At 33.6% G+C, this 17,887-nt stretch overlaps 1 protein-coding gene and 1 long non-coding RNA gene across 2 annotated transcripts in view; both read left to right on the forward strand.

Moving 5' to 3' along the window:
* The window catches only part of Yip1d1 (Yip1 domain-containing 1), a 106,815-nt gene that overhangs the window by 77,904 nt on the left and 11,024 nt on the right, over window positions 1-17,887 (forward strand). The window lies entirely within an intron of this gene.
* LOC107397758 (uncharacterized) lies at window positions 8,037-11,853 on the forward strand. Its single transcript, XR_010335502.1, has 3 exons — window positions 8,037-8,168; window positions 11,565-11,685; window positions 11,744-11,853. It is a non-coding gene; the product is annotated as an uncharacterized LOC107397758 (long non-coding RNA).

Raw genomic sequence — 17,887 nt, forward strand, 5'->3', positions numbered from 1 at the left:
AATTAATACGGTTTTCCTCGGAAATTCATTTATGATTTAGAAATTTATCCCAAATTGCTTTGTTTCCGTTCACACTTTTATGTAAATATTTCCACCGAGAGCGCATTTTTCTGTTATGAGAATCACGTATCGGCCATGTCGCAGGATTAAAAACAATAATCTGAGATCGGTTGGAATCTTCCACTGTGAAAATGAGCAAAAAACCAAACAATATCTGGAGCAGAAGTTGGAGTTTTATCTCGAGCATTATTTTTGATATACATCAATGATCTGTAACAAATAGGAGCGAGCAGGAAATCGATATGAAATCGCTGATGGCTGTTGGATTGACATTCAGTATGGCCTTTTAATAATACGGCCAAAAACGAGGAAAAAATGCACGAAAGGTTAGGTGTTCACATCCGTGAGTTTATTACTTGTATTGAATTAGAAGTTTTAGAGCAACAGATCGAGACGGGTTTTATGTGTGGTTACAAGTCGAACGAATTCTGTGAAATCTTTCTGCCGGAAGAAATCTCGTAAAGCACTTGCTTTTCTAACAAAGTATGATCGATAAAAATGAAACGTATTCAATCATCAAACTTTTTACGGCACTGCTCCGGAAACTTTCAAATTTTCTTTTTTTATACATTAATCGAAGCTCTGGTGTGTTATGGCGAAACGCCGGAATTAGACATTTCCCAACTTTTTTTAATAACCAGAGGCTTGCCGGGTGAAGGAGATGTGGTGACATTTGACCTAAAAGCTAAAATGCATTAAACACATAACAAATTCAAATTTAATAATATTCCCTTTGTCTCCATTCTATTTTTAAAGCTGTCTCAAGCCGTCCTTCACAATGTTTGCCTGCAGAATAAGTACCTAAGTTTTTTAATGTAATTTCCACCTAGTTAATGGTTTTTCAGTGTGCGTCTAAACATACGAAGTGAGTTTCGTACTAAAGATTCTAAATCACCGTAAACGAACCCAAGTTCTATCTTAACAACAAGATAGGAAAGTGTTTCTTGAAGAAGAAGCCAACAATACTCTGCATCTCCACCACAAGCCTTATTATCATTACGAGTAGATTGTCATCCAATCACTTTTCTTGTGTCCGAGTTGTTTGTCCACAATTTTGTAAATGCTGATTACGTTCACTGAAACTAGTGAAATTCAAAGGTTCCAGGCACCCAAAATGGTTATGGCGATTTAATTAATCTTTGCAAAAGAGAAGATAGCATATTTTCTCTATAAAAAAACTGGCAAAATTGAGGATTATCAGTCATTTTGTACACTAAGGTCCCAGTGTAAGCAACTTAGTAAACAGTTTCTCATATTGTAAAGGTTTGGTTGCAATCCAAATTTTTTCTGGAAATTTATGAAAACCAAACATAAGGATAGCGAAGTTTCATCACTAATGTTCCATAATAAGATATGTGCTGCTGACGGATAAAATTCGCTGATCTATTTGCTGATTATTTTTCTAATGTTTCTAAAATAAATGATCTGTCATTGTCTTGTTCTTGTAAATTATGATTTGCAAGATGTTCAAAATTTCAAGTTGGGAATATCTTTAGCTGAAGTATTTGAAAGATTACAGAATATAAATGAATCGGATTTTCCTGGACCTGATGGTCTTTCGAGTGTATTTCAAAAAAAAAGTTAACCTACTTAGTATATACTATGCCATTATTTTGTCTTCTTTAGACGTTAAGATCTACACCTATTTTTAAGTCTGGTAATAGACGTGATCTTGTTGATAATTACAGGGGTGTTTGCAAGCAGTCTGACATTTCAAAATTATTCGATAATTTAATAAGCCAACATCTTCTGCGACACTGCAATGGTATGTGGTATCATATCTAAATATCAGCATGGTTTTAGATCTAAGCATTCCATTTTGACCGATCTCTTCAAATATCATGCTTACTTAACCGATGCCTTGCTCTCATTATAGTCGAAATGATTTCTCAAAAGCTTTTGATCGAGTAAACCCCAACATTTTCGACCCCAAATTATTAAAATTAGGTTTTGCTTTTCACATTGTACAGTGAATATCATTTTTTCTTCATGGCCGCAGTCAACAAGTAAAAATTTGTAGTGACGTCTGGGGTTCCACAAGGTTCTCATTGTGTCCCGATTTTGTTTTTCTCTTTGTATACGACTTACCAAACTGTTCCCGCCTTTGTTATGCGGACCATGTTAACTTGTTTAACTCTATCGATTCTTTAAATGACGCTATTCATCTTCAAGAATATTTCGATAGTTTATCCCGCTGGTGTTGTGATAGTAACTTGGTTCTATAAATATTAAGAAATGTTGCTTTATATTTTTATAACAAGAAGGTTCTAATGGGCTTTAATTATCAAATTAATACTTCATATTTGAATAAAGTGGAAACTATCAAGGACTTAGGTGTTACATTTGATACTACACTGACATTTATTCCTGTATTGCAAACAAAGATTCAAAAGTGTGGGGTTACATCTGGCGCAATGGTAAAGATCCTTGCTTCGCTCTCATTTGGAGTATTATTCAAGTTAATGGTCTCCTTTCTACATTGTTCTACATGACATTGTTTTTCTTGAGCGAATTCAGCGAAAGTGTTTACGGTGGTTGGAGTTTTTTTAAGACCTTGTTAATGATTTCGTTGTTAGCCCATCATTGTTAGTTGCTTTACCTTTTTATGTTCCTCTTTCGGGGGGTAGATCCACACGTAGCTAGCGTTCACCTATTTAGAGTACCCTCCTTAACATAGAATTTTTCTTTCCATAATACAATAATGAAGGCGATTTGAACTGCCAACTTGCTTTCTAACATAAATTATTTCGATTTGTTCTGTTTAAATAGGTAAGGTAACCAAACGTCCTATTTTTTTCCGGGTATGTCCTCTTTTTTCTAAATTTTGCAATTTCATTGCCCATCAGTTTTAATTAAATTTCTAATAAACAAATGTTTCATTAGTCTTTGACTTGATTCTTGAAGACTGACATCTAAATGTCGATTAGTCGAGACAAAAAAGTCGACTGTTATATACATTCGTACAAGTATTTGTTTGAGATTTTTGTTTTTATCATCTAATCTTTCTATTTTACATCCTACGATTTGTTACTTTGAAATAAGAAGTTTATTAATTAACAAAAAATATTTTACATTTGCTATTCAGAAAAATGTGACCTCTCCCCTTCTTTTTTCTTTTGAATTTTCTGTGTCCTTTTTTTGTTATTTTTAAATATGGTCACCCTTTAAACAGGGAACACTTTAGGCACTTGCTGTTTAGGTTAATAAGTTAATAAGTATTAAGTTCAATGCTTGGGTAAAATCTTTGGTAACTAAACGATGGTAAATCTTACCCAAGATTTTAACCTTGAATGCGTATTTCAGTACTTTAGTAAAAAGTGGGTTAAACTTCCTGCTTTTTGGCAACACCGCGTCTTAGGATTTTAAATACGTATGCATTGTTGCTGAAAAGGAGGAATCTTTGATTTCTTGGTGATTTTTTATTATTCCTGAAAATGCAATAGATATGGCGAAATTGCATGATATCTTGCGAAAAAATGGTCTAGGAAAATATGGATACTGTGCGGGTTTCCTTCGGTAAAGATTTTAAACTTGGTTAAATTATAGCCAAGCACTGAAATACGTCAAACCAGGAAATAAATTGGTAACCAAATTATTTGTGGTTTAACCGTCAACTGAAATACCGGGCGTTAATTTTTAGTCATTCATTGATAAATAATTTTCTGATTGCTATTTAGTTGGTTTTGTAATTTTATTTATTTTGTAAAAAAAGAGCACGAAACAGGCAAAACTTATTAGTTATTAATAAGTTAATAAGTTGTTAATTTTTAATTTTGATAAGCGCGTATTTTGTAATGAAACCGTTAAAATTTAAAGGCCGCTAATTGTTGTTGCCATTATTAAAATCTGACATTCAGAATAAGGCCTATAGATAATTAGATTAAATCTGTTTGAACAAAATTTTGGGAGAAATGTGACTTTTTACCCTAAAAATGTGCTTAAAAGGCTTTTTAGGGGTACTTTACAAAATACATGAGTTTTTAGTTGCTAGGTTTTATTAAAAATTATGATTTTACCGTTTTGAAGTCGGTATTATGACTAAGGGCTAACAAAGTCTGCGTTTTTTCTAACTCTGAAAGATGGTTTTTACAATCGATTTGTTTAAAGTTTGTTTGGAAGCTTATTTGTTTTTTTATTGACAAGCTCGCGTTTTAATAATGCAGTAAAGTTTGTGTTTTATGGCGGCTTTTAACCATTTTCGAGTACAAGTCGCTGCGCGTCTAAATCTTTGGAGTTTAATACTCGGATTTTAAAAGATTTAGATAGTTGTATAGATCAGGCGATCGAAATTGAAAGTGAGGGAACCGGTCGTTTGGTGGATTAAAGCATAGATTTTGTCGTGAGCGCCCTCCTCTAAAGATATCTCGTTATTTATGCGTCGGAGGAAAAATCCACTACGTGAATATATTTGCTACAGATAAACGCTCTTGTAGTATTAGGGAAGTAATTTATGAGTGTTTCATTGATTTGGTATCTAGTTTTGTTTGTGTTGTTCCGATTTGACGAGTAAACTTAATATCTTGCAATAAAGTTTGGGACTAGAGGGAGGATGCTAGTGTGTGTTGGGAAGTCAGCCGCAGGTCAAGCCTCTCCGGTGTCCTCCCGTAATTGCTGAAAGCCGCAGGAGAGCAAATATTCTCAATAAACTAACATGCAGAGACAGGACGCAAATGAGTAAGTAAACTATTAGCCGAGATGATAGCGTCATATCATAGAGGGATAATGTACGACCGGTTTCTAATCGATATTGTGCACAGAGCCATCAATTTCCCTTATGTATCTAAGAGGATAAATTCGGAGGCACTGATCCATTATTTACATGTTTACTACGCGTTTTTTACTTTTAATTGTCATGCAAATACAATTTTGATGACGTGGATTTATGCAATGCACACGACACGTGCCACTTGCAACTGCTCTGCAAGGGTTTTAGCCGCCTATTGTCATCTACTGTGTGAGTCAACACTTCTGTTTACCCCTCATAAAGCAAGAACGACGCGGATTTATACGTCGAAACCATAAAATATTTTATATCCGTTAATTTGGCGTGAACAAAATAGAATGTAACCCAGACACAACGGATCATATCTATTGCCTTTTTGATGGCACTATATAAAACAATTGTTTGGTTAAATTTCTGAATAAACCCCAGATATTACGAGCTGTGCGCTCGCATCAGCTTAAAGTCGGTAAATCTGTATTTGTTCGGATTTATTTTCAACGAAATAATAAGCGCTCGAATTTATCTTATGAACAATGTTTTTTGCAAAACTCCACAGTCGGGTTTCTGGCACTAAATTTGTTACCCTCCGGTAAATTCTAAGAGACAATTGAGCAGTTTGTTGTTATTAACCCAACCCTTTGAAGTGACAAATATAAACTCACTTTTAGCTTTTACTTTTGTAATTACCCGAGGAGCGACTATTTGTAAGCAAAGCGCTGGCAATTATAATTTCCATTAATGCCTATTTTACAATTTCGCCACGAATGAGGTTTGTAAAATTCAATATTTTAGAGTTCAGCCACAAAATTTCAGTTTGTTTTTTAATCATGAGATTGTAATAAAATATTTGTTTGCAATAACTCTCCTTATCATTCTCGCATCTTTGAGAGGAAAACATTTTGCCACAAAGTTGTTGGTTTTATTGAAGGGCTATTTGTGTGGTTGTTGACTGGTGCAAATAGCGATGGGAGTATTTCCTTTGAGCGTCACAGGATTGGCCCAGGAGGAAGAAATCGCTGCTTATACATTCAAAAATATTTAATTCATGAGGATAATGGAATGGCGATGAGCTTTCTTTCTTAATTATGGTCGAATCTCTTTGTCGCAGCTTCCGTCTCTTCAAACTTTTGAGGTGATGAACTGTTCGTTAAGGTAATTCGAAGCATGTGGCGTACGAGTCTTGAGCAATATTACACGCCATTAATTACGAACCCTTGTCAGGTCTCCACGTGTTAATCTAGTGTATTATACAAACGCATCATTCTGTAGTAATGATCTTCGCCATGAATATAACGAGCTTAATTATGCTTGCACATGAGGGAATCGAAGAATTTATCAAAGTCGTTCGAGCTGGCGTCGTCGATTGGGGTCGGATAAGAAAAAGCTTTGGAAATCGTGCAGTTGTTGGTGAAATTAAATTTGCACGTGAAGAGTGGCTGTATGTTAAAATTCCATCATCTGGCGCTGGCATATTAAATTGTAATTGTACTCTGTCGTTCTTTGAGTTTCCTCCATATTCCACTCTAAATGCCTCCCTTAAATTTTGAAAGCAGCGCTTTGCGATTTGTAATTCAATAATTCGCAAACGAAAGTTCTCGCTTCACATTATGAAGCTGTGTTATTGTCAACGAGAGCACTTTCAGGCGGCGGATCTGCTAGGAAATGGGAAAGTCGAGTTAAAGGTTTTATTGATTAACTTCCTTTTGGTTTGGAGCCATTAAGTTTGCGAGTTGGTCTGACCTCGCCAAATTAAACTCCCCGCTACTTTTCTAATGAAGTGTTTCCGGGTTTTATACACACTTCACCCCTATAAATATTTGTTGCTGGAAAAAGCGATCGTTTCCGATTAATATTTTGCTGACGCCGGCAATTTTTTATTAGTGAGGGTTTTGAGATATTTTACTAAGAATGGTTCGCCCGAATAAAGTCTGCATGCCAGGGGAATTTAAGGATTTCACGACTAAATTGAACAAGGGATTTTACTAAGACGTGGACTGATCCCGATCGGAAACTTTAACAGAACTACTCCAAGGCCTTTATGCCAGCTTTGTTTATCTATTAGAGATTCTCAAATAACAAACTATTTGATTATAAGTGCATATTTAAGACGCTGGGGTTTAAGTAGTGAGGCGGAAGCCTGAAACCATTAAGTTAAAGCTGACACTAAGCCGCCTGAAATAATGACTGAGATTCAATAAAGGCGGCGAATAGTTTCCAAACGACAAAAGAGCAAATTGCAGTCTGTAATTAATGATTTGCGCATAGTTTTGGTTCAGTGATCAATTCTACTGTCTCTTACGATTCCAATTTAACTTATTTCGAGGCAACTTTTTGCACCACCTTCAACAAGAAGCTCAAATTGTCGCACGCGACCGTAAAACACAACCAGTCATATGTGCATCCGGCCCCAGTCAACCAAACAGACAATTCTATAAATTGCCACAGTTATTTCATATTCAAATATGTCCATTTACATATTTCTGTAATTAAGGTAACCCGGTGAGACTTGAACGTAAAATATTGCACCAACAATAAATTAACATATCCACAAAAAGAGTCAAGTAATTTATTTCAAATGATAAGAAGCGAATTCCCGCAAAATTTATTGCACAATATTGTTACAAAAATTAATTTCACCTACAATTCCAATTTACACCGTTTTAAACAACTGGCAAGGAACGAAAGAGGGTGAATCAACATAAATATCGGGAATTCCAACGCCGCAAATTTATCATCGAAGGGGTTGAGCTTTTTGCGAGGAAAAACTTTCGGCTATTGCGACGTGCTTAATTACCGACCCAACTCAAAACTCAGCAAAAGGCAAACTTAAGCGATAATTAGGTCTCAATCCAACCGCCATTTTTACAGCAAACTGGCAACCACTTTCTTTCGGAAACAGCAAAATAAGCAAAGCTTTCATTTTATAGCGTTACAGTGAATATTAAAAAAATTACAATGTTCCTTCTTCCCTATTTTTAAGCAGTTGTTTTAACCTTACTCGAACAAAAATGTTGTCATTATTCGTAACTAGCAGTTATCCACGGCTTCGCGCGCATGTTCACAACCATTTTGAAACACAGAAAAATAATGCAAAACTTATATATCAAATAGTATATCAATAGTAAAGTCGGATCACTTTTGTAATATTGGTATATTAGAGATTGTTATTCTGTTATATTCGGACCAAGTTTTATTACTAAATTTGAAAGTTGGCAATGCTCTTACTACTGTCACGAAAATTTGAAGTTTGTCTTTGGCATTGTCAAAATTGACGAATTTAAAAGAATTAAGCGAGCAGCAACGAACTAGCCCCCTATTATTGTTCGCGTAACCCCATCGAATTGGCATGGGGGCCCGCCAAGACACTCAGCAACCACTGACAAAGGTTACTTTAAATTTTATGACGAGAGTTTAACTCAATCTGCGGCTCACAAAACAACATAAAACACGCCGAAAAATCTTCTCTACTTACTTCTCGCAAAGGTTTCTGCCAATTCCGGACAAACAATCACTAATTATTTGTCTAAAATAATTCGTAAGGTAGGTTTTACCGGTCTCCTTTTTTGTCCGTTCATATTTTCAATACACAAGTTTATTTGATTCTTTTGATTAGTTGTCCATTAATTTATTTAGGTTTGTTATTAAAATGTGTTACATTTGATAGTTTTAGTTACGTTTTGACTGTGAATAAGCTTGAGTGAAGCAGTTTTATGATAGTCTGAATGTCCCTTTTTAGCGGCTAAAAGTGCGAATAAGGTATTGAGATATCGGTAAAATGACTAAGAAATGTTACTTACAAGCAGAAAACTTAACTGACCTAACGTATTTTGCAGGATTTCTACTTAAAGAATTGAACAATTTGACACTGTCATATAACGTAACCTATTTTTGAAAGCCTAAATTCGCGGTAAATGACGCAACTTACAATGCCAACATTTTCAAGTTGATGCGATTTTGTTTAATATTACAAAAGTGATCGGAGTTTATATCAAAAAGTAGAAACAAATAATTTTACTGTGAACCTTAAAACCGTTACAAACCCAAGTAAATTTTGCTTTTTTTTCATAATTGCAAACACACTCATTTCCTGTTTAACCCTCTTGTGGATGTAATTTTTAAAAATCCTGAAACACATTTTCTTTATTTTTAACCGTAAGTCCATGTACCAATTTTCTTGGATAAAACTTCAAAAATGAAAAAGTTTAGCATTTAACTCCCTTGGAGGTGGGATTTCTAAAAATGCTGAAATATACGCCTCTTTCTTTTTTTCCGGATGTCTAAGATATTAATTGATATGTATAACTTCGACATTGAAGGATTTTTTTATTTAACCCCCTTGGTGTGGAACTTCAACCCTCTTGGGGGTGGAACTTCCAAAATTTAGAAACTCTTCTTTTTTCATTCTTAATCGAAAGATCAAATACCATTTTTCATGAATATAGCTTCAAAAATGACGTTTTTTTATGTTTGACCCTTTTTGGGGGTGGAATTTTTAAAAATAATAAAATACTTGTTCTTTATTTTTCATCGAATGCCCAAATACCAAAAGTTACGAATTTTTATACAAATTTTATTACGCTATTTAACTCTCTTATTAGGGTGGATTTGACAATCGTCAGATAAACCCCGGATAAGTTATTTCTAGTATAATTACTATGGTTACATTTGTTACAACAATGTATTTTTCTAAATTTATCTTTAGGATAAAATTATTCGACGACTGAAAAATCCACTCTTAGCGGTTGATTTTTCGAAAATCCTGAAACACGTCTTTCTTCATTTTTAACCGAAAGCTCAAACGCAAATTTTCGAGAATACAGGGTACTCAAAAGCTGGCGCACCAACTCAGTGGTACGTTATTGAGAAGCAAGTGCAGATTACGGGATAAATGTTGAAAAAATTCCTAAAGTCATATTTTAAAAGCTACAAACTTATTGTGTTAACTTCTTTAGTTTTCATTACTTTTTTATGTTTTTATGTTTCATACCAGGTATTTGTTCCGTAACAAAACGATGAATAATTATTTTTAAATTTACTCTCAGACTTTAACATATTTTTTTTACTATTTGAGCACGCTGTATGTAGGCAATTCACCACCACACTCCATTGAGTTGGTGCGCCGGTTTTTGAGCACCCGGTATGACTTTAAAAATGACGGATTTTTATTCAAATTTTAATACCCTGTTCAACCCCTCTAGGGGGTGATTTGCTAAAAATCCTGAAACACGTCTTTCTTCTTTTTTAACCAAAAGTCCAAATACTAATTTTCAAGTAAGTTCAACGTAACTTTAAAAATGACGAGTTTTCTAAATTCTAATTCTAAATTCAACTCCCCATTTAACCCCTTTAGAGGATGATTTTCCAAAAATCTTTTCTTAAGTACATTCTTACGTCATAAAAGCTACCTATTGTAAATTTGTAAATTTCAGTTTTCTGTACTTAGTCGATTAGGCAGTGCGTTGATAGGTCAGTCAGGATAAGCAATTTTAAATACAGGGCTTTCATTTTAAAAGGAGCCAGTCTCAATAACTTTTGACAATGGGGAAATTCAAAATCAACATTAGTTACATTTTAGGTTTCATCCCTTAATCGCTAGTTAGCTTTAAAATTTTAAATAGTACCATTTCAACGAAATTTATAAAATTAAAAATAATTAGTTGACAATTTGTCAATTTCACAACTGACAGTTTTGACATTTATTGACAGAGAATTCAGTTGAGCAGAGCGGCTCAATTTTTTTTACATGTAAAGGTAACTAGATGAGAATCATTTAAAAACACATTGTACAATTATGTGTCTGAATGGTCGCGTTTTCTTACACACGTAAAGTCCAAGATAAAATCTAAATCTTTGAAATCGGTCAGAATTTGAATCGTTCTCCAGTTCATATTGTTTTCCCAAGTTTACCATAACTTGTAGGGATTTTGAAATATGTATTTTGTTGTACATTGTTTACAGCATTTTAAAGTTTAAGTATTTTTTCTCATGACATGGTAAACATTATTCATTACATGCATTGTGTTTAATATCTAAACATTATTGACGTTTCTCGTTTTAGCTGATAAGTGTTCTACAGTGCTTTACAATTAACAAACACCACATCCTGAATTTATGTATAGTGTAATGCAGTTCTGGAATATCGAGATACTGCTAGTGTGAAAAGCTCATAAATAAAATAAAAGATCGAGGGATTTAGGATTTAGTCACTTCGCGCCGAATAGTCTTTAAATCTGTTATGTGTGCGAAGACCCTTTTTTATTTTATTAATTCTATTTGGGACTTTATGACTACAATGAATGTCATAAATAGCTCGTAAACGTGGCTGAATTTTTATATTTTTGGAAATTGTTCGATTAAATGTTTCAGAGGAAAGTAAAACAAAGGCAAATACGATTATGTCTAATAAATTAGCATAATCCATAAAAGGGTCGCCGGTGCGGTATAATTCACAAGTGATAAGGGCGAGCGTTAAAAATTAGTTTGATATTTTGTAAAACGTAAGAATTTAGGTGTTAAAATTAGCGTTATTGCAGTACGCCGCAAGAACCAGATAAGATATAATCGTCCTTGGGACATAAAGTTCATTTGGGAACAACTTATGAATTGGTCCTTATCTCGGCGGTCCCAATTTGGCGTCGGTGTAAGCTTCATGTCGAAAGGTCTACATATCTATCTGGTTCTCTAGTTAATAACGCAGTTATCATTGCGATAGCGGTGCGGTAATGAAACTGTCCCATTTACTGAGGCCTGTGTAATATTAAGCACTACATTATGCTCTCAGACGAGATGGGTGTGCTCATTAAATTTTACACTACGGACTGGCCCCTTTTATTAAAAATTTTGCTCCACCCTGTATCTATTTCAAGCGGTCTCTGACTTGTTGGGAACATGTCATATTGTTCGTAAGTTTCCTGACCACATCAGTTTAATTTAACTAATAGTAACTAATTTAACTAATAGGAGCATGGCGGAAGATCGGCCAGACACTGGGGTGAGTCAAGTTGGGGAAGATGTAGGGTATGCCAACAACCCTACATTTGTTGTAGTTTTAATAAATTATATTTGACCTACTGGAAGAGTTTTATTTATTCAGCAAATTTGTTTTTGTTGACGTTTTCGTCGCGTGCATCTCGCGATAATTAGGACAAATATTCCTGCTTCTATTAAATTAGCTAATTTAGTCGCTCTTCATCAATTCTCACGGGACATCATGTATCTACCTGTATTTAAACTGCGCACTTACCTGCTTGAACTTGACTAATTTGTTTCAATTTATTTAGTGCACAAAGAAAGTACCGCTTCTTCCATACAACTGAACAAATATAGAAACGTACCAAAAGTGGTTACAAGTAAATAGAATTAAAGCAAAGAAACATAAGAAAAGAACGCGTCCGTTGCGACATTCTATACCCACATACAAAAAATATTTTGTATGTAAATAACATATATTTTAACTGACTCAAGCGGCTTATCTTCCTAAAATAAATACTGAAAGCAAGAAAGGGCAGAAAAACGTAAAATTGAATTTCGCTAAAGCCCCAGTTTTCGAACGTTTCAATCACTCCATTATTCACCTCAAAGCGTTATTTCTGAACTCTCATAATTTTTGTATTAATGGTCCAAGTTTTGTATCTAAGACAAATACTTGTTTGTTACGACCAAACGTGTTATGAATTTGCAAATAGACGAGAATAGTTTTATGCGAAAAGTTTGCGAACGCAACTTTTGGCCATCGTGTCATTGAAAGTTAAATAAAAGTAAAATGTGGGCTAAGAGTTGGTGCAATTCTCTCTAGGTTCAGTATTTTAGCAAGCCCTTATTGTTAAATGGTAGTTTGACCCATTTTAACGTCAATATTTTGTTCCTTGTGGCCAGAACGGATTGAATTACTTACCCACAGCATTTCAGCAAGACTTTGAAAGCTCGGGATCTAAGTATAAAGGGATTCCTTATGGATAGTTAATTGGGACCCTTTTAGCTTTGTTTCAAAAATTTATAGAGGTCTGTCTTGCATTTATTGCAAAGCGATTTTAATTCTTGCCACAAACCGAATCAATACGAAAATGGAAATTTCGGTAAAATATTCCACCTACTGACTGAAACGAACAGAAAGTGACATTTGCGTATTTAAATAAAATAACATTTTTCCGTTTTGATCAGCCCACTTTCAAAGTGATGTAAATTTAAAAATTAATTGTCTAAATCCGACTCTCTTTGTGCAAAAAATAAATTCTCAGTTATTAAGCGTTTTTAATGCACAGTTAAATTTAATTTACAATTGTGGTTTCGCGAGCAACGCAATTTGGCGAAAAAATAAATTCGTGTATTTTTCAAGCACGATGATTATGAGTCCTTAATCTTTCATTCCGAGGACACCTGTTTAGATCCCAGTGGCGAATTCGTGATGTTCCATCATCCCTCGTCACCATCCGATTAATAATTTCTTCGTGTTAGCCCGCGCTAAAAACATTTCAACATTCCACCCTCTATTGATCGAACAACTTTTCTCAGCCGAGAATAATTTTACATACGGCTGTTTTTACCCTTTGTGGCCGGCTTAAATACCAACAATTCACGGTGATGTATTGATTCAGGATTTTTGATTGCGTTTGTGCATTTTTTAATTAAACTGGAAAAACATCCAATTAAATTTTAAAACAACATTCGGGCCAAATGGCCCTGAAATATTTTGAGGAGAATGCGGATTTTTTTAATAATTAATATAAACTGTCACTGAATAATGGAAAAATGTTCAGCCAACATTCGACCCCTGAAATGGCAATTAGGGGCGGATGTTGCACATTAACAAATATAAAGTTGAAACTGCGATACTCAACCCTCCTACACTTGGTTAAAGTTTCAATCTTGGAATGATTTAATTGCAATTTAATAGCTCTGAAAATTAATAAATAATGTAACAAAAGTACACTTTATTTTTTGTTCCTGACCGTGATTACAAATGCTGCCAAGATTTAAATTTATGAACATGTCGCTTTGTGTCACCAAATCCGCAACGAAAATAGGACATGTCCGGCTCAATTGATAAAAAATATAATTATTGTTGTGGTTGCAAACAAAGCAGCTTTTTTCATTTTGTTTTGCGTTGTTAAGCTATTTACCTACAAACACAGCAAACAAACACAATACACGGTTTGGTGTTGAAAATTTTTGGTCCAGATTCAATTTAAAAATGTTTTAATCATTTAAATTTAAGTTAAATCTGCTGGAATTTAATAAAATAAACTTCATACAAAAAATGGTTTTATTTATCTCTTTGTTGAATGGCAAACCGCGAATCACATTTTTAATTTAAATCGAAATTAAATAAACATAAAGCGAGCTGTAAAAATCAATTGGTGGTAAATGGCGACACTTTTAATGGCCCTTTTATAGGCTACATTTACTTCTTAAATCTCGGCTATTTGTTTTGATGGCAGGCGTGTCCAAAGTCATTATCTAAATGATCAATAACGGAAACAGTTTATAAATTGATTTAATCAAAAAATCGAAAAATTTTATTCAATTTTTTGGTAATTGCGCCCCAAGCTGAGCTAAACGACTTATTTGTAACAAAGTTTTATCAAAAAAGGTTAGTTGGTTAGATGGTCATCTCATAAAGCTAATATAACGGACTTTGCGAGCGAGAAATATAAAAATATGTTATTTATTAGTTTCTGCAATAAATAAATGACGAGAAAAATACATCCCACTTCTCGGAAAGTTTGTGTAATTACTTTTGACTTCAATTTTATAAATTTTCAAATTATCTCACTTCAGACTGACTTTGATTATTTATAGAACTCATAGAAATGATTTTCGATAGTAAACAATTTTTTTCACTATTTTAAAACTTACCGGTAAGCATATGATCAGTAACAACGTCTCTAATGAACTAATTAATTTTGTTATTAATTTCAAACGTATTCCAATAATTGATGAACTTGCTTAGATTAATGATTAAAAGTGTACACTTGAATTATTATTATTAAAGTGGTATTGATTTCTGGACGGGAAATGAATTTTGCACGATAATGGAAAAACTAGAAAATGCTGTAAAATAAAACTGTATTTATTTATTTACGCGTTGACTGAAAGGTTTTAACTCTGTCAAAATTTTTAGTTTTCTATTTTTATAATTATGGGAAGTGTGTTTTTGGGGAAAAGTATTTAATTGCTTTATTTCCCGCAAAAACGCTCCAGATCGTTCTCATGAGATTTGCCGCTTTTTCCAGCACCATCTAATGAGTGAAAATCCTTAAATACCGGTTGGTATTATTCCCCACTCGTGCTGTTTTTCCAAGATCCGGGGAAATTTATTTTGCAGGTTTTAAGCATCGACGCGGAATTTATGTATATGTAATATTCTCCAAGATTGTCTTTAATCACTCTCATATTTCTTCCCTTCTCATTGGAGTTCGGTAATATGTTAAATTAGGCGAGCAAGTTTTCTGTCCAATTTGTTCGCTTAATGATTTCTTTGGAGGGCTTTCGCCCGTATTGATGTTTCCAGGGGGACATCTATTATTCATAAATAACATTCTTCACATAGTTTGGATAATATCCGGTCGTTTATTCCACGTTTTTGTAATTTTTCAATCAGATTATTCGAGTGAACTTTTCCCGAATTAATCGCGAGCATCTTTGAAACAGGATTAACGACTCCTTGCGGACCAAAGAATGTAATCCTGTGCAGAAATCGATAACGTAATCATTTGTACAAATACAAGCAATTGCCCACTACCAGCAGAAATGAGAACAATTTTTCCGAACGAAATAAAAGAAAAAGTGTGACCATTTATTTAACGTTTTGTTTTTTAAGGGAAATTTACATCGACATTGACAAGCAATACATTCCTTTATTACTGACATTTCTGATTCTGAAGCTGCTCGATAAATCTCGACCAGAGCCATTTGCAACAAATATATTGATTAAATAATTTAGGCAAACTCGGGTAATTCCCACCGAAAGTATTTTAAGTCTGTTTCGCTTTTCTTATTTTATGTGGCAGACAGCTATTTCTAACTCTAACCGCAAATTACGTTCTAAGTAAGTGTAGATCACTATTATCTTAACCCGTCGTGTCTTCGCTGATAAATGGAGGACTCTGCTCGCGTTTTTTCTTGTATACTTAATTTTGCGATGGAATTGCTTTTGCTTTTAATAACACCAACACCAATCAATATTCTCCTACCTAAATTGCACGATCTGGAGTGTTTGACGGCTGCAAATAACAAATATTGATTACAGCCTCTAATTATTTGCTCGGAATGTGCTTTTTGTTTCAAGTTTCCTACTGATGTGTAGAAAGATGTACATTTCGAGGGGATTGTTTACTGTTTTGCGACCTGAAATTTCTCCTTGCTTACGTGTAGAAAGGCATTCGGAGAGCTTGGTTTCATTCACCGAATAATTGGATTTTGTTTGCATTCGTAGACATCGCAATGCAAAATATACAAAAAATCGCGAAACACCCATGGCATAACAATATCAGCAACTCACTAGCTTGTTGTTTCTTTTATGCGTTATTGATTAAGTTTAATTAAAGACAATAATAGCTAGTGTTCTGTTTAGTAGCTTGCTGTTGTCCCTAGATTGGGAAAGAAATTCAACTACGAATCAATATAATCAAGTAATATTATTGGTAGTTTTTATGTGAAAACTAACTAAAGACAATACAACTTAACAACTAGAGACCGGATTTTTAGGAAGTTAAAACCCTTGTTTAGGTGTCAAAAAAGTTGTACAAAAACAGAAATTAGGTATTAAAATCTGGTAATTTAGGATACATTTTGTATTAATTCCTACTACAGGAAAAATAAAAACATATTCTTTGTTGCAATAAATTCTGTTAGAGAAACAAACAACATGAACTACGTTTTGTCAAAAACTTAAAATTATCTACTACAGACTGATCCAGAAATACTGAGTCTGTTGGCAACACTGGACTTTTTAAGGATACCAATGGAGTACGCTTCCAGTTAACAACAATTTAACATTCTTGTGAAGTTGTACGTTAAATAATTGTCAAGAGAAATCGAATTCGGTTACAGTGTTGCAAATTACGAGCACAAATAGTTTCAAATGTGTTGCCAACAGACTCAGTATTTCTGGATCAGTCTGTACATAAAGAAAGTTATAAAGAAATTAATTAACCGTTGAATCTAAATATTGTTCTAAATTTGCTGTTGTAAAATTAGTTCCCCTTTCCATAATAATTCATCTCAACGTAGAAAATGAACTCACTGTATTAGTACTAAAATTAGGCACTTCTCATTACCAAAATTTTTTCATTCAATTAACATTTTTATTTTCAGAAGAATTTTATTTTCAGAATTTCTTGTTTGTTTTTAAAGTAGTTTGATTAAAATAACGCTTTGCATTTGCAAGGGCTTATGAATATTGAGAAGAAGAAAAACATTAATAAATTGAAACAATACATTCTGAATAAGAGCAAAAAAAATTAAAAACTGGTATAGTTACAAAAACAAAAAAACAGTAAGATTAATATTTCGTAATCTAATCTAATCTAAGTGACTGAAAAAGTGAAAAATTAAAAAGCTGTAGAACTACAAAGTAAAAACATTACGAAATAGGAAAACTGGATAAGTCAAAGGAACAACGAAAACGTGAAAAATTTAGGAAATGAATATGAAACATTGGAAATTAATAAACTAAAACTTTAAAACTGTGTGAGTGAAATACTAAGAAACTATCGAGACTGAAAGACTGGAAGCCTGAGAACGTAAATTAAGAAGTGTGTTAAAAGTTGAATAACTTGAAAGAGTTAAATGTAACACGTAATTTTTGTTTATGCTTCTCATAAGTTTCAAATGTTCAAGTTAATAACTAAAACAAACTAAAACAAAGTTTAAAAAACTACACACCAAACGTTTATTTGAAACACAACATTTCAATCACAAAGTGGTCATGATCAGGAGAGAAAATAACTCTAAGTTAATAACTAAAAAGATATTTTGTCACTAATTTTGTACATTTTTGAAGATTGTGAGGGACCTCTATTGGGAAACAATTGAGTCTTTGTTCAAAAATTTGCGAAATTTGCGTTTGAACATGAAGTGATTGCGAGAATCACTCTTTATCAA

This window comes from Tribolium castaneum, chromosome 9 (assembly GCF_031307605.1).
Source record: "Tribolium castaneum strain GA2 chromosome 9, icTriCast1.1, whole genome shotgun sequence".
In the NCBI taxonomy this organism is placed as follows: Eukaryota; Metazoa; Arthropoda; class Insecta; order Coleoptera; family Tenebrionidae; genus Tribolium; species Tribolium castaneum.